Source organism: Bos indicus, chromosome 1 (genome assembly GCF_029378745.1).
Source record: "Bos indicus isolate NIAB-ARS_2022 breed Sahiwal x Tharparkar chromosome 1, NIAB-ARS_B.indTharparkar_mat_pri_1.0, whole genome shotgun sequence".
Lineage (NCBI taxonomy): Eukaryota > Metazoa > Chordata > Mammalia > Artiodactyla > Bovidae > Bos > Bos indicus.
In genome coordinates this window covers 75,181,300-75,195,464 of record NC_091760.1, presented here as the reverse complement: position 1 = coordinate 75,195,464, position 14,165 = coordinate 75,181,300, and the positions used below count along the sequence as shown (strand labels likewise).

Genomic DNA, 14,165 nt, shown 5'->3' with positions numbered 1-14,165 from the left:
TAGAAAATCCAGAGTCTATTCTCAAGAGCCTTCCCTGGAGATGAGCCTTCCCTGTTTGAAACAGATGGGCGAGGTTTCATGGTCAGAAGTTCCTTATGGGAGGTGAGAGGCTGCATCCCCCAAACGACCAACCAAGAAACACCCTGCAGAAAGAAGGCACTGGTTTGGGACCTCTGAAGCAGCCTTGTCCAGTAGAACAGCCAGATATCAGAGGCTTTGATGAAGCAATTGTTGAATAAATGAAGGGCTAGAAGATGAGACTTCAGTTGACTAGCTCAACCTCTTAGAAACTTTCACATACAATTTGGATTGTTAGATACACACATGTTTTGCAGTCATTTGGCACTACTAAGTTGCTCTTCTTCATTTCCACCAAAGAACATACTTTTTAGATCAGAAAGACCTAGGGCTGAATTCACAGGCTCTGTTCTATGGCAGCTGATTGATTTAGGTACTTAAACCCGCTCTGCCTTAGTTTTTTGCATTCTTTTTTTTTTTTAAGCCCAACAGGTTGTTGTGAAGATAAAATAAATGTCTCCATGAAAATCACTTTGAATGAAGTAATGGAGCCACAACAATGAGTGAGACCAGCTTCTGATCCACTGAATGAAAAAAGACAACAGAAGTACAGTAACCAGACTCCAGGTGGCTCCTGATGACCTCACCTTCTGGCAGCCACATCGCTTAGTGGTCATTTCTCACAATGCACCATGCTTGGCCAGCGTGACCAACAAAAATGACGGTTTTCACTTCCAAGATTAGGAAACAAAATGCATTTCAGTTGCCATCTAAATTGGTATTTGTCTTTTTCTCTCCCTCTCTCTGATCATTCAATCTGGGAAAGCCAACTGGCATCATCACCCAGCCCTCTGGAAAGGCCCAAGTGGAGAAGAACTCAGGTGTCTGGCCAAAAGCATCATAAGTGAGCTTAGAAATAGATCCTCCAGCCTCGACCAAGCCTTCAAATGACTACAGCCCTGGTCGAGACACCCTGAGTCAGAACCACCTGCCTACGCCACTCCCGGATGTTCAACCTTCTGAAATTGTGGGAGATAATAGATGTCTGTTGTTTTAAATTGTGGAGAAATCTGTTACACTGCAATAAGTAACTACTACATTAGGTTACACATAGAGTTTCAAGGTTTAGAAGAGGAAAAAATCCTTGAAGGTTGAAATCTGTTTGTCAAAGAATTAAATTTGGATGGAAGGATGAGTTTGACAGGTGAGAGAGTAGTACTTGGTTATGGACATAAGTGAACCAGGCAGAGGGGCAGGAAATCACCAGACAGGTTCAACGGGCAGTGATGAGAGAGACAGAATGCCAGCCACCACATCTGCAACTTCCAATCCAGGACATGAAGGGTAAGTTGGACCATAAAGAAGGCTGAGCACTGAAGAACTGATGCTTTCAAACTGTGGTGCTAGAGAAGACTCTTGAAAGTTCCTTGGACTGCAAGGAGATCAAACCGTTCAGTCAATCCCAAAGGAAATCAACCCTGAAAATTCACTGGAAGGACACTGCTGAAGCTAAAGCTCCAATACTTCGGCCACCTGATGCAAACAGCCAACTCATTGGAAAAAGACCCTGATGCTGGGAAAGACTGAGGGCAAGAGGAGAAGGGGGCAATAGAGGATGAGATGGTTAGATGGCATCACCAACTCAATGGACATGAATTTGAGCAGACTCAGGGAGACAGTGAAGGACAGGGAAGCCTGGTGTGCTGCAGTTAATGTGGTTGCAAAGAGTCGGACACGACTGAGCAACTGAACCACAACAGTGGATCCTTGAGATACCCAGGCAGTAGCTAGGACTGAGAATTCCCACTGGCGGGCATGTAGAAGATGGATTAGCTACACAAAACTAGAGGCAAGAAAGTCAAGCAGGAGCCTTTTGTAATGACCCAGGGGAGGAAATAAGGAGCTGACCCAGAGTGCAGCTGAATAAGAGCAGGGAAGAGATGAATGAGAAACACGTCGTGAACATGGTCCACCATGCAGTGTGGCCACCTACCAGAGCCTGAGGTGTCTGAGCTTCACGTGGTCTTGTAATCTGTGTGCAGAGTCAGTCACATGCCTGCAGACATAACTCCCATGGGACACATACTTCAATCAAAGCCTCACCTTTCATGCATATCATGTGCTGCTCTGGCATTCGATACACTGCACTACGAAATTGAGGCCATAAATATTGGAGGTGCTTTAGACACAAAGTTAGAGTGAAATGTGTAAGCTTTGTTTCCTCTTAAATCACCTCAAATGCAAGAACGGACTCCAAATGGCACTGTTATCCCTAATACAGTCAAATACTAATAAAAGAGGACACTGTGGAGGTGACACAAAGAAAATTCAAAAGCCATCCTTCACGCCAGAGACAGGTCTGAGGAGGAAAGCCCTGAGAAACAATATTAGTATTATCAATCTCACCCAGTCATCTATGCTACAGGAGAAAAATCACCAAAATGCCAATGGAGATTCAAACAACCCTGACGCTGTGGGATCATTGGGGTTCTCTAAGAGGTGACACTGCTCCGTTACTCAGAGGCTGCTGAAGGCGCTGCACACACTGGGAGCAATGAGGGCCATTCTGGTGAAACTAGAGCAAGATGGCTGACAAAGGGGCCCCACCCGCTGTCTTTGACTCAGACTCTCCAGGGACCGGGGGAGAGAGAGGACACACTGTTAAGAGTGGGAGAAGCACACACGGCTATCCCTCCCCACACCTAGGAGGCTAGTGCCCATCTGGCTTACGACGTGTGGGAGGCCATCGGGCCCACACCCATTTGACAGCCAGGGAAACAGGCTCAGAGACATAAAGCTACTAGCCCATCACATGGGCTGGAGAGTCAATCGGCAAGACATCTTGGTTTCTCTAACCCCTGGCCCAGCAGTCTTCTCATATCCTTCCACCCCAGGGTGGAGAGGAGTAAGAAGATGAAGGAAGAGTCTTCCCAAGGGCCTCCAGGGAATGCGCTGTGCTCTGACACTCACTTCCACCCAGAAACAAAACTTGAGCCCTTCAATTTTGCACACTGGAGCATCTCCGTGACACCCGGCACATTGCCAGGTCCTGTGGAGTAGAGAGGAGCACGTGAGCGAATGGAAGCAGGGATTGGGGCAGTTGAATGCAGACAGAAAATGGTCAGAGCTGACTTACCAAAGGCTGACCATCAAGGGAGAGTGGGAGCAGACTTACAAGAGAAGGAAATGTTCCAAAGATTGTCAGGGTCCTGACAGGGGAGGCAGAGGCCACTCAGAAAGCCTGGGAGGCCAGGATGCAGGCTGGCTCTAGGGAGGCCTGCGAGTGAAATTACTGAAAAGCCAGGTGCACAGACAGGCTGAGCCAAAATGGCAGAGCCTTGGAATTCTTAGAGACACGTGAACTTTATCTCATAGACAATGGGAAGACACAGATGCTTTTACTAAGGGAGTAACTCGACTCAACCCCAGACAGGGAGAGGCTTCATCAGCGCTGTCTGTATCTTGCTAAAGAATCATCTGTCACTACGGCTGCCCTCGCAGGGGAGCTTCAAAAGACAAGGACTGAAAGCAAGCTCCTTCCTGCCTTCAACATGTCCCAGCAGAATGCCCATTAGCCTTCCAGGGAGCCAAGGTGCTAAAAACCCAGCTTCAGTGAGCTGTGCTTCTCTGACCGCTGTGATGACACAGGACTGTCATCACTGCTCAGGGGCCAGCCCTGCTAACACCGTGCTGCCTGGGACTAAAGAGATGCCAAGCGTCCTCCTTGTCTCAAAACCAACAGAGGTAGGGATGCTTGCTCACGAAAACTGAAGTTGATAGAGCCACAGAAATAGAAACAGCTCTCTGTTTGGGAAACAGTGAAATTTGTCAAAGAGTATGTGTTCAGTACATACATATAAACAACTTGAGCTCGGTCAGGGAAGAAAGAGCTCTGGACATTGGAAGGGAATGCCTGTATTCCCATCGCGGCTCTGCCGCTGACCTGTTGCCCAGCCTGCAGGTGATGTCACTTTTCTAAGCCTTGGTTTCCTCATTCGTTACACAGAAATAAATACCCTCTACTTTGCCCACTTGTCAAGAAGCCTGGAGGGTGGGGTGGAGGAGGGCTTATAGCAACTAGCCTTAGATGTGGGCAGCCAGGGCCTCCCTCCAAGTACAGTCAGACCAGGGGCCTCCTGGACCTGACTCCCCCTCTGCAGACAGGGTCCCAAGTGTCCAGATCTGGGCCAGGGCTCCTGTCCCACCCCCCGCAGCTCTGAAGTCACCGCTCTCCTCTGACACTTTTGCTTACTTCCTCTGCTGCTGCTGAAATACGTTCTTGTGTCATCCAGGTTATGATTTCTGCTATTTTGTTCCTTCCAACTCTGCCTCCCTTGGGCAGAAACCTACTCTGAAACCACCTGGATGGGGTCTTCCTCAGGGTGGCTACAAAGGTCAGACCCTCTCGCTTACCTCATGCCGGCCTCTGCGATGAGGGGGCCTGGATGCCCATCAACATTCAAGTTTGTTTTTATTTCACCTATGGAGGGAATGAGTGTAGACCATTTTTGTCACCCCTGAAGGCTAGTTAGCGCTCATGTGAACTCTCCCTATATGTCGTGAGTTGGATCCCTCATTTGTGTGGTTACTTCAGACGCATGAGCATCCTTTTCCTAAAACCTTTGGCAGTCTCCATGTACTCTCCCCCCTAACCACCCTGCACCTGCCCCCCGCACCGCAGTGCTACTCGCCTTGCTCCTTCCTGCCCTTTCAAAGACTGACGGCAAATCAGCAGATACACCACCTGCTAGCATAATGCCAAGTGTCAATACAGTCTGGAAACACAGGGAAGGGAGGCAAACCTGCTTCTGTTCCCCAGCAGACCTCTTTCCTGTCATCTCTCCCCTCTGGAAAGCGGAGCCAGCAAGACCCCCAAGGGAGACAGGGTGGAGGTTTAAGTGCCTCTATCACGAAGTTCTCATGTTCTGACAAGCTGGGGATCCAGCGGGAGATGCAATGAATGCTTCAACCCCACTTCCCTGCATTAACCCCCAGGGCCCCATTCCAGCCTCTTCCTTCACAAGGACCCCATTCACACATGGCCATGTTTTGCCTAAAAAAGAGAAGTCTGAATAAGCAAAGAGCCCCACTTTGATCTGCCAGGGAAAGTCCACTTCCAGGCCTCCCATCCCTCAGCCAGGCAGTTGGCAGCCTCCTTCCTCATTTCCTCCAGAGGAATTCCTCCAACAAGAATAACGCTCTGGCCCTTTGTTCCCATTTGGAACTTTATCAATGGGTGATTAACTGCTTCTTAAATAAGGGTGATCCTCTACTCACCGAAGATTTGCTGCTAAGTAAATCAGATTCAAAACTAAAAGAAACACATGTATTCATCATCCCACTTCCTTGGGAAGCTCAGAAGTTACAGACTAAGTGATGAGAAACCTATAGAGCTTTAAGAGAAGGATTATAGGGTGATGGGCAAGTATTCTTCAAATGGCACAATTTACCGAGTAAGTTTTTTTCCACCATGTAATTAAAAGCCAGGGAAACAGCAACTCCAACCACTTCATCAGTTACTAGTCTTGGGAAGAACATTACAGCATCCCTAACGCCTTGGCTCTCATGTCCCAGGACAGAGTCAATGGTGACCTTTGTGGTGGAGACCACATTATATCTTAACCACAACTGCCAACAGAGATGTTTCCTCTCCCTCTCCTGACTTCTGAGCATCCTGATCTATGCTCCAATCATAAATCCCCACACCTGACAGAAGGGTTGCAGAGGTGAGGGATGTTTTGGCCTCCTTAGGCCATACTTTGCATCTCAGCAGTTAATTTCTGCACCCTGACAGGCTGATAACCTCTGCTCCATCCCCACCAAAGCACTCCTAAGGGAAGGCCAGGACAGTCTCACATGTCAAATTCCACTCCAGCCCACTCCCTCTCCCCTCCACCAGAGTCTTGGAACAAGCAGCACACACCAGAGTCCACACTCACTTGTCTAAAAGAATGCCTTTAGCCAAACCGTCATAAAATTCTGACTGGATGTGCAGCTTTCTCACCTGTCTGGTTTAGACTCCAGTCAGACCCTAATTCTAAGAGTGATAACTGTTGTAAAACTCATACAGCATACCTTAGTAATGCATAATAAGCCTTTCTACCTTTGCATTTGATATACACATAACAGTAATACAAGCAAAAGGAATGATATAGAAAACAGTATTTACTAAGCACTAGATGCTAGGGCTTCCCTGGTGGTTCAGACAGTAAAGAATTCACCTGCAATGTGGGAGACCTGTGTTTGATCCCTGGGTTGGGAGGATCCCCTGGAGGAGGACATGGCAACCCATTCCAGTATTTCTACCTAGAGAATCCCCATGGACAGAGGAGCCTGGAGAGCTGCAGTGCAAAGAGTTGCAAAGAGTCAGACACGACTGAGTGACCAAGCACATACATACACAGATGCCAGGCTCAGAATATTTCATATATATTACTTCAATAAATCTTCATAACGATCCTGTGATGTTAGCTGTTTCACTACCTTGTTTGTTTTATTTTTATATCTAATTACCTGGTCTCCTGCTCCTTTTTCCTCCCACCATGCCACACACCACACACTTGGATCAATGTGCTCAAGTGCACAGACACAAATCCACACCATGGGGTCAATGACAACATGGTGCTACTGCTAATGTTACTCACCCCACTTGGAGCATCACCTCTTATGGAACAGGGAGACTGGAGATCTCAGACAAACCTCCTTCTGTTGGAAACATACCCAAAATATTCTGAACAAGAAAGCTGTGCGGTTTCACTTAAAGTCAGACAAACAGCTACTGTTTGGCTAAGCTGTGTTCAGAACATGGGGAGGAAAGAGCTTAGAATAACGAAGCGAGGACCACTTATCGTTTCTGCTCCGCCTTACCCACTCTGTATCTGTATCAAGATGCAAGAGTGAGTATGATACAGGCAGCTGTGTGCATGGGACCTTGATTTCTGCAACCAGTTTTGCTAAATGCCAATTAATTTAAGCTCTCCCAGGTGACCTGATTTCAGGGTTTCCTGAACCGCATTATTTGGAGGTAGCAACCAGAGCCCAGCTGTGGGGAAAACGGCCCACATGAAGGCAGATCTCTGGGAATACCCTGGGAGAAGCCACTCCTGAGTCTTCACGGTCTCGGCGTCACAGAGCTGGAAGGAACCTAAGGCTTGATTAGTCCCCAAGATAAACGCACAGTCACTTGTTAAAACAAGATGCAGATGACTAAATGTTGGAGACCCAATATTATTACTTTGCTGATTAAGGGTTGAAAATAAACTCATCATCAGGTAAAGGTATGGGTTCTCCATTTAATAATTATCCAGAAATTAAGAAACACTAGATGTGTCAGACTCAATCTTTTGGGACATGCTCGACATTCATCCAATTGCTCGCTCCCTAAAATCAAACAAAGACAATAAAAAGAACAGGGGCTTCTGAGTAGATTAGAATTGGTTCCAGGAGGATTTCCCTCCTGGTCCAGTGGTTGAGAATCTGCCTGCCGATGCAGGGGACATGGGTTCCATCCTCGGTCAGGGAAGGCTGCACACACACGGGGCAGCTGGGCTCAGGTGCCACAACTACTGAGCTCATGCGCCCTAGAGCCCACACTCCGCAACAAGAGAAGTCGCTGCTCACTGCAACTAGAGAAAGCCTGTGTGCAACAATGGAGATCCAGAGCAGCCAAAAAAAGAGAAAGAACTGGTTCCAAATCCTGGCTCTGCCATGAGCAGTTAGGCATCATGGGAATGGTGCCTCTCAAAGGGTTATTTTACTTGTTATGAAGCAGAAATAATAATAACTTGCATGAAGAGCTAGAATTCAACGAGCTAGCACATGACAAGATGTTTCCTGAAACACAGTAGGTACTTCATCTTCCTTCACTCCCAGGTTATATGACAATGGAGCACCATAACACCCCAAATCAGAGTTCTTGCAGGACACACGATTCCCACTTCAACACAGCACTAAATCAGTTGCTCAGACTGTTTATAAACTCAATAACCACATCAACCTAGTCGACAACTTACTTTTCACTGAACTACAACATTCTAAAGCTGTTTGTGGAGCACATTCCTCCGGGGACCTAGAGAAGGAAGTGATTTGGAAAGTATCTGAAAAATGTGAACAGTTGCATCCATTTTACATGGGGCGAAAATATTCTAGCTGAATAAGAGCAGGCAAAATTGACAAACAAATGAAAATTCCATCAACCAGATACAAATAGAAACTCCATTTGGGCTTAACTTCAAAGTACTGTACACTCTCAAAAATAAAATATAAGCAACCAAAATATATTTATGTCTACAGCTGTGACATTAACATTAGTGGCAGCTTGTTTACACGCCTCAGCCAAGAAATGCTTGTCCATCTGGTCACACAACCGGCATTATACACATATTTTTAAGTTATTCAAATATTTCCTATGGGTTGGTTCATGGAGGCAAATTTGGAATAAGTCAAAGGAAAATACACTGCAAAGAACCTGCTGAATCCACAGAAACCGACATTTTCCTTCCCACCTGCCAGTTAAATGCCTGTTCTGCTTCCTCATTCATTCACCTACCTCTACAAACATTTGCATTGACATTTTGCCAGAGTTATCCTACAAATCCCTAACAGGGAGAAGAGAAGGGAATACAACAATTATAATGAATTTCAAACACTGGTGGTGTCTTCAAAAAAATTCTGCCCCAGAGAAGTCCTAACATCAAGTCAGATTTTTAAGTGACATCACTACTTTAATATTGTACATTTATGTCACAGGAGGCTGTCCATTTATAGGAGATAATGTGACTTGTCTGACCCACTTCCCTCTTAAAACAAAGTTGAGACTGTGTGACAGACCTACTAGTCTGCAGACTGAAGGTACACTTCTGAGGTCATATTTCTAATCTGAAGAAAATCCTGTGAAATGGGATTTGTTGTTGAGTCGCTAAATTGTGTCTGACTCTTAGTGACCTCATGAATTGTAGCCCACCAGGTTCCTCTGTCCATAGGATTTTGCAGGCAAGAACACTGAATGGGTTGCTATTTCCTACTCCAGGGGGTCTTCCTAACCCAGGGATCAGACTCGTGTCTCCTGCATTGGCAGGGAGATTCTTTACTGCTGAGCCCCCCAGGAAGCCCTGTGAAATGGGATTAACCAACTTCTAACAGTTTAATGGGAGAAGGCAATGGCATCCCACTCCAGTACTCTTGCCTGGAGAATCCCATGGATGGAGAAGCCTGGTAGGCTGCAGTCCATGGGGTCGCTAAGAGACACTACTGAGCGACTTCACTTTCACTTTTCACTTTCCTGCATTGGAGAAGGAAATGGCAACCCACTCCAGTGTTCTTGCCTGGAGAATCCCAGGGGCGGGGGAGCCTGGTGGGCTGACGTCTATGGGGTTGCACAGAGTCGGACACGACTGAAGTGACTTAGCAGCAGCAACAGTTTAATATACTACTATCCAGGAGCTTCATAATGTATGCATATTTCTTAAAGTATACACTTACTGTATACAAACAACTCTATACTAATTGCTAAATTCTCCTAGAACAAAATCCAAAGCCTGTCCGCGCACAGCCAGCAGTAGGAAAATCCATCCCCATGACCATGGCACTGGATAAGCTTCTGCTATAGAAAGTGTTATTTCCCCTTGAAGCTCTCACTGGCCACAGACAAGGAAAAGCAAATGTATTCAGAGGGCTCCTGGGAGCTTAACAGAAAACTCCAGAATTTCCCAAGTTCTGGATCCACCAAAGGCATGATCTTTTTATTTCTTGAGTAGTTAATCTGCCTACAGGAAAAAGTATACTTCACATATTACAGATGCAATATCATCATAAGATTCTCAATGATCCAGCCAGAGAGATCATTTTAAAGCACGTGTGCAAATACATCTCCCTTGTTCAGTCCTAAAAGGCCATCCTCCCAATGACCAGAGGGGTGACAAGCCTCGCTTTCCTACCACTTTCCTCTGCTGTATTCACACCAGCTACACATGCCTCCTTGCTGTTCCTTAAACACCCTGAGAATTCTGCCCTGACTGTAAAATTCTTCCACAGTGTTCTCACAGGGCATCTGCAAGTTTGTGCTTTAACATCACAATCTTACTCTGTTTAAAATTTCAACCTCTTCCCATTGCTAAGTGGCGCTAGTGGCGAAGAACCCACCTGACAAAGCAGGAGACATAAGAGACGCAGGTTGGATCCCTGTTGGGAAGATCCCCTGGAGGAGGGCATGGCAACCCACTCCAATACTGTGGCCTGGAGAATCCCCATGGACAGAGGAGCCTGGTGGGCTACAGTCCATGGAGTCACAAAGAGTTGAAGATGACTGAAGCAACTCAGCATGCACACCCATTGCCTTTCACCCTGCTTTACTTTTTTTTCATGACATATACTGTAGTAAGTAAAAAACACAGTGATAATTCATTATCATGTCAGTTATTTAGTGCAGTTTTTTTTTTCGTTTTCCCCTGTTGGAATGCTTAAATTCCAAGAGAGTGGGGGTCCTTCCCCCTTTTGTTCAGTAGTGTGCATCTCACACGCCTGCAACACTTCCTGATGCCTAGTAGGGCCCATCACATATGTGTTGAATGAATAACTGAATTGCCAGAGACCGAAGTGCTTTATCACAGAACAACTCCCTGGGGCTCTGCTAAGTCAGAGGTTCCTTAGGTCAATGGGACCCCTGGGAAGGACCCCAGGCAGATGCTGGACAAAAACTCAAGAAGAGTAACAGAAATATGGAGAGATATTGGACAAGATATATACTCCCCCCAAAACTATGCATCTCACCACTGCAGGGTTCAACACCTTCCAAGACACCCTGCTGGATGGCCTCTTCAATGTGAGATTCAAGACTCTTCCATCTAGCACCCAGCCTTGGTATCTCATTCCCTGCATCACTCATCACGTGTGCGGTGAGCCGCGCACCACCCTGCGTCCTGCATGTACTCCTCTACATGTCAGCAGAAAAGTGCTGCTTACCACCAAGTCTGGGCCCGCCCCAGCCCCACGAACATGCACAGACTGTCTGCAACCCTCAGGTTCAGCCCTGCCCACTGTCTGAGTCAGCCAAGACCAAACCTGGCAATGAACCAGGAGTCCCACCCATCTCCACATAGCCTTGATCACTTTTCTGACCTAAATCCATTGTGCACCATAATCAAAACAGCACATAAGAACGATTCACAGTGTATCACACATAGCATCAGCCATCCCCAAACCACAAGCCATCCCAACCCTGAGCTACCGACCCACACAGCAGTTTATTTAAGACCTTTGTAACCTTCTTCCGTGTTTATAATCTCTTTTAAATGTTTTATGTCCTTTGACTAATAATAGAGGTGAGGGTTAAAAGCGCAGACTGTAGTTAAACCAAGTCTTCTCTGCCAATGACTAGCTGTGCCAATTACAAGGTTTAAGTTAAGAGTGAAGACAAATGGATTGAAGAAGGTAAAGCTCATGAACAATGAATACAGAAACACCCCCAAGCAAATACTCAAGACATTATTCCCATAAATAAAATGGAATATATATCTACACAATGGAGTATTATTTGGCTATAAAGAGGAATGAAGTTTTGATACATGCTACAAAATGGATGAATCTTGAAAACCTGCTAAATCAAAGAATCCAGAAACAAAAGGCCACATATTATATGATTCTACTTATAGGTGATGTCTAGAATAGGCAAACCTATATTCAGAAAGTAGATTAGTGGTTGCCAAGGGTTGCTGTGGAAGAAGGGGAAGGAAAATGACTGCCCCTGGCTATGGACTTTCTTTTTGAGGTGATGAAAATGCTCTAGAATTAGACAGTGGTGATCATTGCACAACTCTCTAAGCAGACTAAAACCACTAAATTGCATACTTAAAAAGGGAGGTATCATCCCGCCCCTCCCTCCCCTATGAGCCTCCAGAACTATGCCCAAGTCTTATTATGGTATCCCTCAAAGTCCCCTATAAAAAGCAAGACAAACTAAACACCAAATAAACTAAGTAACCAATGACAAACATGGAGCCAAAATTTTCTAGGAAAACTCAACAAAGACTAGAACAACTAAGCAGCTGCAAGGAATGATTGGCCAACTTGGGCCAAGTTTGGTCCCCCAGGCAGCTGGAGCAACGCCAGCATACACTCACTCACTGTGGCTGAGGGTCAAAGGGAGGTTCTGCCAACAGGGGAAATGATCAAACAGCAGAACTGGGCCACATCAGTTCAGGATAAAAAAAAAAAGGGGGTCTATCACATTCTTTCAGTTGGGTTCATAATCAGAGTCCTCAATCAGTATGCCCAGCATCAATTTCCAACATGCAGACCTATTTATACTGCCTCCTTTTCATCGATGTAATGGCTACAAAAATAAATGAACTGGAAAGGAGAGTTGTAAGGAGAGAGAATGCCATAGGAAACAAACAGGCACATATTTCAAAGTAACTGTTTCTTTCCTGGAACTGGCAGGCAGAAAAGAATTCTTGAATATGTTCTAGCACTCAGCTGAACCATCCTTGCCACCAGCTCCACATATTAATACATGTTCTAGAGATCATTTTCCCTGCAGAAATTTTTTAAGGAGGGGAAACTCAGAGGAAGGGAAAATGAACTATAGTCTCAAATATGAAAAGGAAATTAGTGTTTTCATTTTATGATGAAGAAAAAAAAATGTTCTTTCTTATAGCTCCCAGAATCCAAAAGCTCTTCATATAGGTCACTTAAAACAATTAGAACAAAGATAATGTGTTAGTATGGCTGACATAATTGGAAGCTGGATAAAGAAACAGGTGAAGCCCAGTCACAGTGAATCCTTAGAATGTGCCTTAGAACTTTCAGAATTAACTCCCCACCTCAGACTCTCAGGACAGTCTTTCCAGGTCACTTTAATCAAGATACCCATTTTCTCTGTCTGCAGCAATCTTAGCCCACTTCCAAATTACTCTGGGTTTGCCTGTTTCTATTTTCAAGAGCACTCAGAAATCCAGATTCTTAAAAGTGCTTTTAAACCACCTCATCATCTCTGATTTCTTCCAGCTCTTTTTTCCCATTATCACCCTGAATCCTGCCCTCCCCGCCTTCCCCACTCTCTTCCATTTAATGGATAGAAAATGGAGCTTTGGAGAAGTTGTAAAGCAAGACAAAGATGTCAGAGATTACACTCAGAATAAAGGAAATGAGGAGAGCCTCTGATTGCCCCTGGAGGGGCTGCCCCCAGGAGGGGCTGCCAGACGGTCTTATCAGAGGGCAGGTTCGAGAGGGTCAGACAGAGGATATCTTTCTTTAGCACAGCCCTGGAGTCTCCTCACTTGGCTTTAACACTCAGCTCCCATACCTCCCCAGTGGCTCAGTAGTAAAGAATCCACCTGCAATGCAGGAGACATGGGTTCGATCCCTGAGTGGGAAAGATTCCCTTGAGGAAGGCATGGCAACCCACTCCAGTAGTCTTGCTGAGAAAATCCCATGGATGGAGAAGCCCGGGGGCCCCAGTCCATAGGGTCTCAAAGAGTCTGAAAGGACAGGGCACCCATACTGTTTAACTGTGTGAGCTAGAGCAGATCTCTTGAGCTCTCTACATCTCAGTTACATCACGGGTTCAACGAGAATCTCAATGCCTATCTCACAGGAGAAATAAGGAAACATGGTGGAATCCAGACTCTAAGCACCATGAAGGAAGAGACTCAGTTTACCTTTTCACAGCTCTACCCCTGCCCCAGCATTGCACTTGGCACAAAGTCTAGATCATGGTTTCCTAGATTTTTCTCTAGTCCACTAATAACTTGCTCCCTATTTTGAATCTAAATAGGGGAACTGATTAAAGAAGAAAAAATAATGATGGCATCATCATCATTATTACCACCACCCTAACACACAAGGAAAAAACATTAAATAAATATAAATTAAAAAATAATATCCTACAGCAGGCAGACAGGAAAAAGAAGTATTTGCATTTCATTACAGCTACCATGACTGCACACTCTTCACAATAGAAGAGATAAAAAGGAAGAAAAGGGAAAGGCAAAAAGAAATATGAATAAATAAAGAAATCTAACTGATATCCTAAATATGTAATCAAAAAGAACAGGCCTTGGAATATATTATAAATTGAAAGATCTGCTCAGAGAGAAGCAATTGAAAGCCCAAATTGAACAGTCTCAGCAATTTGTGGGAGAAGAAATATT

The 14,165-nt window shown here is 45.4% G+C and overlaps 1 protein-coding gene across 3 annotated transcripts in view; it reads right to left on the bottom strand.

The window, feature by feature from the left end:
- Positions 1-14,165, bottom strand: part of MB21D2 (Mab-21 domain containing 2) — a 122,771-nt gene that overhangs the window by 49,830 nt on the left and 58,776 nt on the right. The gene's annotated exons all lie outside the window — the stretch shown is intronic.